General features: G+C 35.0%; 1 pseudogene; it reads left to right on the forward strand.

The window, feature by feature from the left end:
• Positions 1–645: 645 nt before the first annotated feature.
• On the forward strand, positions 646–6,708 carry LOC121417648 (annotated as a pseudogene).
• Positions 6,709–10,877: the final 4,169 nt, after the last annotated feature.

The raw sequence follows: 10,877 nt of genomic DNA on the forward strand, positions 1-10,877 counted from the left end.
CAATAATGACTTCAACATAAGATAGCCTTTAATTTTAAAGAACAAACCTTCCCCATCAAAAAGTTGATTTGAATAAAAAGAGAAAAATCCAACAAGCATTTAAATCAGAAAATTTCATTGATATCGGATGTAAAGTAAGAAAGCTACATGACATTTTAAAAATGTGCTTAATGTCAAAAGCAGTAAATGAAAATGATTTACATCATCCACTCATTATTGAACCCAAAATTAGCATTTTTAGGGCTTTATTTGATTAATTAGTGCAAACTTGATTTTACGCATAAATTTGCATAATTAATTACCATAATACCAGTGAGATTTTTCGCAGAAAAATGGCTTTGGTCATAATGGATCATAGCAATCTGAGAGTGAGCCCATTTGCTAGGAGACCAGTCTGACAAAGTGTGCATTTGGATTGTGGATGTAAGTTTGACTTTATCCTGATGATATTTTTGCTGGTTTCTTGTGGTCTATTTACTTTGGTTATTTAGATAATATTTGTCATTTATGTCTTTCTGTTTATAGACCAAGGTTGGATTCCTTATGGTTGGTTACACTCACAAGGATATTTATAAACTTTTCTCACGCATATCAAGTCATCTAAAGAAAAAGAACATCACTACTCCCCCCAAACTTTTCTAATCCATCCCAGCTTCTTTCCAACGAGCAGACTGCATCACAACATCAGAGCACATCAGTCATATCTTTGATGTACGTCAATGGCTTCTTCAGTATCAACATACCATGCAGTATGCCAGTATCACAGTAAACCAAACATTTTTACGTTTACAATGAACCAAGAAGAAAAGGCCACCCTCCAAACCAAAGACTGGTCAACCAACCCACACAGCCGTCACATCCTGAAACCGCATCCAGATGCACAGCCCATACTTGTTGAGAAATCATTTGAAGATATGCCATCTCTCTGTCAAACTACAACCCTATCTGGAACCAGAAGATATCGATGCATGGAAATCTTTGTGTGAGCTACTCATACTTGAAGAAGATGACAATGGAGGTATGAATTTAACTATTTTCCCCTAATTTGAGTATGCTTCAATTTATTTAAGCAACAATGTAAAGATAGAACTTTGCTAAGAAAACAAATATTTTAAACTGAATTGAATACACTGTAGAATTATTTTTAAAGCCCCCTCACACCTGACCGAATGTAGGCGGACGAAGGGTGATGAATGGGAAAAAAATTCTGTCAAATCATGCGATCAGTAACTATTGTCAAATTTTATCAATGAACGCTATAAAGGATAAATATGACGTGCGAGGGGTATAGATTTTTCGGTTCACCTCTTTGAGTAAATTCCAGCCAAGGCGAGCGAAGGGTTGATATAACCCATTAATACGAACAAACAGTGAGCAATGGTTTGATATGGCGTGCGATTAGAAACAAAGACAAGGGAATATACTTGTACCTGTACTTGTACATTTGTGTCATCGTGTTGCTTCGTGCATGGTTAAGGGTTCTTTCGAGATCGGTCCACTTTGACGAAAGCGCGATGAGGGGCTATGAGTGCCAATAACACACGAGCGATAAACATGATAAATGAACGATTACTGCAAACTAAATAAGAGATGCGAATTCAAACAGATGACCAATGATTTTTCAATTTGTCGGGAATATTGAACATAGTAAAAATTTCTGCGTGAATATGAATAATCGCAGCTATTTGTCCAGAAGGTGTACAAACCCAAACATGAAGGGTAAATATGATTTACTATCAGTTACCAAATCCAATTTTGTAAAAAAATGACTATCGCCAGCCATCGCAAGACATATTTCAGGCAATTCGGTTAGGTGTGACGGGGCCTTTAAATCAGAAAAAATTGCACTAGATGAGCTGGTACAGGATCAATCAAAATCATCACTTAAACCAACATGTTGACATAGTTTAGATGTACCCCAACCACTTCAGATCTCAACCACTGATCATGCTGTTACAACAACAATAACAAAACTTACATGATGCATATCATATACTCCAAAATTTGACTGTTAACTGTATTATAACTTTTCAAATCCATCTTAATCATGCTATTAATTTGTTAGATCAGAATTTGGCTATTTATCTGAAAATAAGGATCCAAGATTACTACATTTTGGTCTGATTACTCTCTGTTAGGATACTTATTAGGATTCTATGTATCAAAAGTACATTACAATTACATGTAAAGCTATGAAAAAAAATTGAATTTTATCTCCTATTTTTGATCTTGAAATATTTTTCTATCATTTTTTTATATTGCTAACATTATTTAAATGATTAATAACATTAAAAAAATTTCTTTTAATCACAAGCAAGAATAATGATACATAATTTGATGAAGTTTTGCTACATACAGATTTAATTTATAAATTCATAAACTCACATTTATGAGCAATTGTAGGTTTGAAATACTCTCTCAAAATGTGTGAAACTTTGGAACTGGAATTTGGTCTTGAAAGAAAAAAAAACGAAATGCCACTGCACCTACTTTTTTCATTATAGATTCATCGTGAAAAAATATTGAAAGGGGGGGGGGGGTGAATAGCACCCCTTGCTATGTATGTATAGGATATCGAAGTGTGATGTCATCTTTTTTCCTATTTTGTGTTTTACCATTTTTTATACCATATTTCATTTGAGCATGATGAAAGACCTCTACAACTAAAATTTCATGAGTATCAGTCCATGGGGGTTTAAGATACATGTACATGTATGACCTCGTGAATACATAATTAGCCCCATTGAAGTCAATTTATTTCTGGGGGCATTTCATCATGCACTTTCGAAATATGGTATAAAAATTCTTAAATGCGAAAAAAGTGACATCATCACTTTGGTACTCGATATGAGAGTTAAATGTTTCTGATAAAGATTAATTGTTAGAATTTGTAGAACAACCACAAATATCTTGTTCTCTTTTAACCAAATATATGTAACTGCTTGAGGGTCATCTTCAAATTTCACCTAACCCTACGTTACCCAGGCTATTTTGTGAGCTTACATTCCTCTGGGGGGGGGGGTATTTTTTACTTGGGGTGCTGATGTAAATTTGACAAGCAAAAAAAAAAGGATTTTACTCCAAAATTAAGGTTTATACTTAGTTCCCAAAAAAATTCACAAGCGAAAAAAAAATGAAAGGGTTTCATCGCGGTTCCATTTCTCCATTTTTTAACACCTACCAGAATTCCAGGGGGTGCTTCCTATGGAGAATAATACAAGCTGCTCCAGGGAAAAATTTAGTGGGTGCTTCAGCACCCACAGCGCCTCCCCTTTTCTAGGGCCAAGTCACTGCAAAATTTTGAAGGCAAACTCATACATTTTGCTCAATTTGATTCAATTAGGGCTCTAGAAAGCTAATTTTGTTGAATATTCTTTATAGTACTATTCCTACAATAAAATTAAAGGGAAAAAATTCCAGAAACAACAATTTATCATTTTTAAATAATTTTTTATTTGTGAAAATTGCACTTAAAAGGCCCTCCCCATTGAGTGATGGTTTGTGTACAGTATATGTTTTGGGAGTGTGACCTTGATCTGATAAAATCTAGGAGTTGGCTTAAGGTCATTGGCAGGTCACATTAGTTTTATTTGACAATTTTCAAGTTATTGGTGTACTTATCAGAATTTACAATGAAAACTAATTGGAAAATCCATTTAGGTTTCAAATTAATTTTGAATGTTATCTTTTTGTTAAAGAAATTAATGTTATCATTTGCGCAACTTATCAAAATTATCATTTTTGCTACAGAAGATGATGTGACATTTAGATGGCCAATCTGTGATCTGTTGTTGGCAGAGAAATCGCATACAGGATACATCAGAGAAGAAGTATCTTCAAATACATGACAAGATGAACCCTTCAGACAAGTAAGTCATGTATGCTGTGTTTTGTTTTCAAATTTTCTTTAGGTTTCCCCTTTTTTTTCAAAGGAAATAATTGGTAATGCTATAACAACCATAGGAACATGAAATTAATTGATGTCAACAATTACATGTAACCCTAAATAGACTGGGCTATTTCAACGCCTAAGAAGACTGGGGGGGGGGCTGATTCAGTACCCCCCCCTTCTGATCTCGGCCGTCGATCGCGCGATCGCGACGAGAATTGGCACGCGCGTTACCCATGGCATTATCTACAAAAGTATAATATCAAATTCTGCTAAAAATCTCATGGCTCATTAATTATGCTAATTTATGCGTAAAATCATTAGTTTGCTCTAATTAATATAATAATGCCCATAAAGTGCTAATTTTTGTTTAACATTCTCTAGATAGGCATCTGATAAAATTTGTTTTAAAAAAATTTCAACATCACATTTATTTTCTTATGTATTCTATTGTTTTACAAATTTATTATGTATTTCTTTGTTTTTCAACTTTTTGTTTTTTATTGTTTTCTCAATGGAAATTGTCGGGGACCTTATTTTGACCATAAAAAAGATAAAATTAATTGATTTTAAGCAGTAAAAGGAAAAATGATACATTTATGAATTTTGGATAAAAACACTATTTGCATTGGATTTGTACACAAATTCACGTTTTGAGTAATTTTGGGTCTGCATGCACTTACGAAATGTTGCGTAATTTCGGAACTGCGTACCCGGGGGTCACAATTTTGGTCTCAAAAGTTGCGCGAGACTTGTAAGTAAAAAGTCAGCAAAGCAAACGACGCGGTCAAAAAATATCAAGCGGCGGATTTACACGAAAAATGTCGAGGGGGGGCTGAATCAGCCCCCCCAGTCTTTTTAGGGTTAAAAGTGAAAATGATACGTTAATGATATTGGCTATAAAGACAATATGCTTTCGATTTATACTTTCATCTTTTTTCAGAAATGAGACTTGAAGGAAAATGTCACACACAAAAAATCACCTCAAACTAGATTTATTGTGAGGGTCCTCTGAGGCCCTAGTACAAACGATGATGTCGCAGGAACACATGACACAACGCAAAGTGTGAGCTCTAGTTTTTGCATATTCTACGTATTAAGACCAAAAAAAGGTAAATATTCTGATCCGTTTTGGCAGCATATATAATAGATTGCAAGCGTGAAATTTATTGAAATGTCATAAAAAACAATGAAATGCAATTAAAATTGTATTTAAAATTGTCTTTAAAAGACCATGGGAAGGTGCTCTTTCTCAACTAATATTAGATGACATTCACTCGCAAAATAAGTTAAATTACATGTAGAGCCATATGCTCAGATGTCGGTATGTAGATACTTGCATTTCACTACTCCACACATTATATTATACTTTTTTAAGGCCAACCCATCTTCTGATAACAAATGTAATACTGCCACACCAAACATGCTTATAACATTCAGATGACAAGTGAAAACATATTTTTGATGTCTTAGGTTTATTCTTTAACTCAAGTGCTGAAACAAATGCGCTGCTGCATTATGCGTTAAACCTTGCAATGTTATGCAAAAGTTCAAGCTACGATAGTATATGTCCACTTTGACATTATGCATTGGGTGATCATTGCATAATGTCATTTCCCTGTGACATGCGTTGGTGTGACATGTGTCCCTTTTACATTTTGGCTGTAATGTAACAGGCCCTCCCCACTTTCCTTGTTGCAGTTAGGTTTAATTATTAATGAATTATTTTCTGCAATAATCCACAATAAAGTTTTGTTGAAGGATTTTCAGATCTATCCCATTTTACTCTCAAACTAAGAAACTATAATTTTTAGTAGTTTGGTTTATATTTATATATCTAAAGCTCAAATACCATTTCAATATTAACAGTTTTATTTGTATTTTATCAAACAAATAGGTTTACATTGGACCCAAAGGCAAGATGGATTGAAGGGTAGATGTACCAGAGGGAAACATGGTAGCAACATATCTTCAAGAATACTCTACCCATTGGCCTCAAGTTGGACGAGTATGCAAAGTTCCATGTGAAACTATAGATGTTGAATGGTACACAGGCACAATGACATCCAAGTGGAAGGAAGTCAAACTTGCTATTACAGGACAGCGGGGCAGAAAAAAGCTCTGGATAGATACCATTCCATCAAATTCTGTCATTCTACCACCATTCAAGCTAACTCTTGGAGAAAAACTTCCTCAGATGATCACAAACGCTCTAAGAGGGAAACATGAAGATTATTTTGATTGAGTCCAGCAGACAAGCAATGGATATCAGTTACAACTTCCCTGCTAAGCAGAAAGAAGACTTAAGTGCCACCTTTCATAATGGCAGTTGAATCAGCATTTAAATGTGAACTGAATTGAACTTCCTTTCTCTGTAAGCTCGTCAAGAACAGAAGGAATAAGCTACATTTTGGCAACTCTAGTCACAATCCAACATTTCAAGATGCTGAAGTACAGCCCTCAACATTGCAAGATATTCTGATCTCATTAATGAACTTGTCTAGAATACATACTTCATCACCTAGAAATTGTTCCCTGACAACTTGAAAAATAGCAGGTATACTACTAGTCTGAGTATGAGTATTGTCATCTACTGATATGACTGTGACAAGTCAAGCTTAATGAAATAACATCCACCTGCTAGAAATACTGGGGTTCCATTTGAAACTGGGTTAAGAGTAGTCCTGTATCTATTAATCAAATAGAGTTGTCAGAATTTAGAATGGCACAACCACACTGTATCTGGAATGAGTTTTAACCCTAAATCTCCGGGGTATTTTGATTCTTGTCATTCCGGGGGGGGGGCATTATGGGCCCCCCCTTAAGATCTCGGCCGCTGATCGCGCGAGCGACGCAAAAATTTGCACGCTGGTAGTGTGCGATGTAATCTACAAGGCTGTATGGTAAAATTTTCCAAAATAATGAGATTTTATTTTATATGAATTAATTATGCTAATTTATGCATAAATCACACTTTTTGCTCTAATTCACTAAATAAAGCTCCTAGAATGCTAATTTTTGGTAAAAATTTTCTTTGTAGCATTCTTAACAATCATAATTCAAAAAAACTTTGGTTTGGAAATAAATTTCTTATGTATTTTATTGTTTTATGAATTTCTTATGTATTTCTTTGTTTTTTACTTTTTGTTTTTATTGTTTTTTAAATGGAAATTGTTCCAGACATAATTCTGATCATAAACAAGGCAAAATTAATTAAGTTTAATCAGTAAAAGTAGAAATAATGATACATTTATGAATTTTGGCTAAATACACAATTTGCATTGGATTTGTACATGAAATCACGTTTATGAGCAATTTTGGGCCTGACATGCACTTGCATAATGTTGCGTAATGTCGTAACCGTATACCCGGGCGTCACAAATTTGGTCTCAAAATTTGCGCGAGACTTGAATTCATGTAAAGTCAGTGAGCTGCGAGGTGAAAAATTTCGCGCAGCAGATATATCGCGAAAATTGTTAAGGGGGGCCATTATGGCCCCCCCCCCCCGGAGAATTAGGGTTAATGGTAAAATTAGTCTGTAAGCTCAGCTTCCAACTTATTTCTATGAGGGGGGAATGAAAGTTTTTATTTGTCATATGTTCAAGATTCGAGGATCTGAACATTGCCTCATGCGATCATTGAATCTCAGACAGTCCATGATGGTTGGGTGCTTTGAATAATTCATCTATAACTCTAATAATCTTGATGACAGACCTTCAATTCAGTTAGATGTTTTTGACCAATTTTGGATATTGCTTGCTAGTCCCTGACATATGCTATAATCAAGACAGTTGACATACTCTTGTCGACATAGACATAGTACACTATGACTTGGGCTTCACTTTCCCCAATAAGTTGGTTTATCCAGACTGCTTCATTTATTTGATTCTAAAATCATGAAAAGTTTAATATGGATATTAAAGTCACAAATCATTTAGATAAGACCATAAATTTCACGCGGTGTCAATGGGAAAAGGGCGAAATCAAACTTACCCTGCGAAACATTTGTCTTACATTTCCCTTGCACTTTTTGGTCAATTGAAATAAGATGGATACATTCAAGCATTTTGTAACAATTTTCCCACCCAAATTAAATTTCAACACTTGGTAAGCACAACCTTTACCCCTCTTGTGCCAGCTGGATCTTAGGACATAACTGAATATGAACAAAAATTTATATCAGACATCTCCAGCATTTTTTTGACTAGGTTTTTATATTTTAATGTGGGTTTACATGTCATTTTTTATTAATACTTGTTTCTCCACACTTTTCCCAAGTTTGACAATGATTAACAAATGAAAGTGAAGCCTAAGCCGTTTCATGTAAATCACAGCTCAGTGTAAAGCAAATATTGTCACAATGGCCTCGATGTGTGGGGGAACGGGGTGGGGCGCAATGAACTCTTCGAAGTGTTTTGGGCAAGGAAACAAGCTAAATTTAACGTGTCCTTGATTATTAAGGTCTACCTTTATTCTCGTAACAATTTAAAAGTTCTGCGCAAATCATTTTTCACTAACTTTTCAAAAGTAAGTGGTATTCACTCAAGCGGAAATATTTTTCAGAAGTTTTATCCTAAAGTGCTTAAAATGATCTGTACCAATGTTACAATGTGGAAAAATGATTGGGATATTACAAATGTATAATTTTACAAGATTTTTTCTAAGTGTAAACTTTTTTGTGTGTAATTGTTTTAACTTATTATCTAGTGGTATAAATTTCATTCAAGTGAAAGCTTATCAATTTGATTTATATCAATTACCTCATGCTGTGCATCATAATATACAAATACTGACTGCCCATGAGGACTGCTGCGTAAATTATCATGCCCGAGATGCGTTTCAACCCCACATGACAACCGATGAATCCAGTTGGTCAGCCAGTGCACTGTTGGCTGCGCACACATGTCTAAGCAGCGCAGCCAGTTAGCTCGAGCCAGCTAGATGCGTGCATAGAAACACAACTTGTGGCCCCCCTCTCATGGGTTATGAGTACGTCAGTAAGTCAAACTCCTGAGACGATGATAGATGGAATAGCACCACGTCACATGATGCAGTTTTGACCAATCAGAGATAACAATCTTAGCGTCAGACATGTAATATAAGCTATCATAGTGATATAACCTTGTGCATTTGATTTGTATATTACCTCTTACATTCCAGAGTATCATACAGGTACATGTATAAGCTTATCCCATTTGATTTGTATTGCCACATACATTGCAGAGTATCATTGGTATCAGCTTATCCCATTTGATTCGTATTACCTCATACATTGCAGAGTATCGTACTGGTATAGGATTATCCCATTTGATTTGTATAACCACGTACATCACAGAGTATCCAACAGGTATAAGCTTATCCCTTTTGATTTATATAACCACATTCATCACAGAGTATCGGACAGGTATAAGCTTATCCCATTTGATTTGTATTGCCTCATATATTGCAGAGTATCGTACTGGTATAAGCTTATCCCATTTGATTTGTATTACGTGTACATTGCTGAGTATCCTACAGGTATAAGCTTATCCCTTTTGATATGTATTACGTGTACATTGCAGAGTATCATACAGGGATAAGCTTATCCCATTTGATTCGTATTACCTCATACATTGCAGAGTATCGTACTGGTATAAGCTTATCCCTTTTGATTTGTATTACGTGTACATTGCTGAGTGTCGTACTGGTATAAGCTTATCCCATTTGATTTGTATAACCATGTACATCACAGAGTATCCTACAGGTATAAGCTTATCCCTTTTGATTTATATTACTTGTACATTGCAGAGTATCGTACAGGGATAAGCTTATCCCATTTGATTCGTATTACCTCATACATTGCAGAGTATCGTACTGGTATAAGCTTATCCCTTTTGATCTGTATTACGTGTACATTGCTGAGTGTCGCACTGGTATAAGCTTATCCCATTTGATTTGTATAACCATGTACATCACAGAGTATCCTACAGGTATAAGCTTATCCCTTTTGATTTATATTACTTGTACATTGCAGAGTATCATACAGGGATAAGCTTATCCCATTTGATTCGTATTACCTCATACATTGCAGAGTATCGTACTGGTATAAGCTTATCCCTTTTGATTTGTATTACGTGTACATTGCTGAGTGTCGTACTGGTATAAGCTTATCCCATTTGATTTGTCTAACCATGTACATCACAGAGTATCGAACAGGTATAAGCTTATCCCAATTGATTTTTATTGCCTCATACATTGCAGAGTATCATTCAGGTATACGCTTATACCATTTGATATGTTTTACGTGTACATTGTAGAGTATCGTATTGGTATAAGCTTATCCCATTTGATATGCATTACTTGTACATTGCAGAGTATCGTACAGGTATAAGCTTATCCCATTTGATTTGTATTGCTTCATACATTGCAGAGTATCATTCAGGTATAAGCTTATACCATTTGATATGTATTACGTGTACATTGCTGAGTGTCGTACTGGTATAAGCTTATCCCATTTGATTTGTATAACCATGTACATCACAGAGTATCCTACAGGTATATGCTTATCCCTTTTGATTTATATTACTTGTACATTGCAGAGTATCATACAGGGATAAGCTTATCCCATTTGATTCGTATTACCTCATACATTGCAGAGTATCATACTGGTATAAGCTTATCCCTTTTGATTTGTATTACGTGTAAATTGCCGAGTGTCGTACTGGTATAAGCTTATCCCATTTGATTCGTATTACCTCATACATTGCAGAGTATCATACTGGTATAAGCTTATCCCTTTTGATTTGTATAACTTGTAAATTGCTGAGTGTCGTACTGGTATAAGCTTATCCCATTTGATTTGTATAACCATGTACATCACAGAGTATCCTACAGGTATAAGCTTATCCCTTTTGATTTATATTACTTGTACATTGCAGAGTATCATACAGGGATAACCTTATCCCATTTGATTCGTATTACCTCATACATTGCAGAGTATCGTACGGGT

Source organism: Lytechinus variegatus, chromosome 6 (genome assembly GCF_018143015.1).
Source record: "Lytechinus variegatus isolate NC3 chromosome 6, Lvar_3.0, whole genome shotgun sequence".
In the NCBI taxonomy this organism is placed as follows: Eukaryota; Metazoa; Echinodermata; class Echinoidea; order Temnopleuroida; family Toxopneustidae; genus Lytechinus; species Lytechinus variegatus.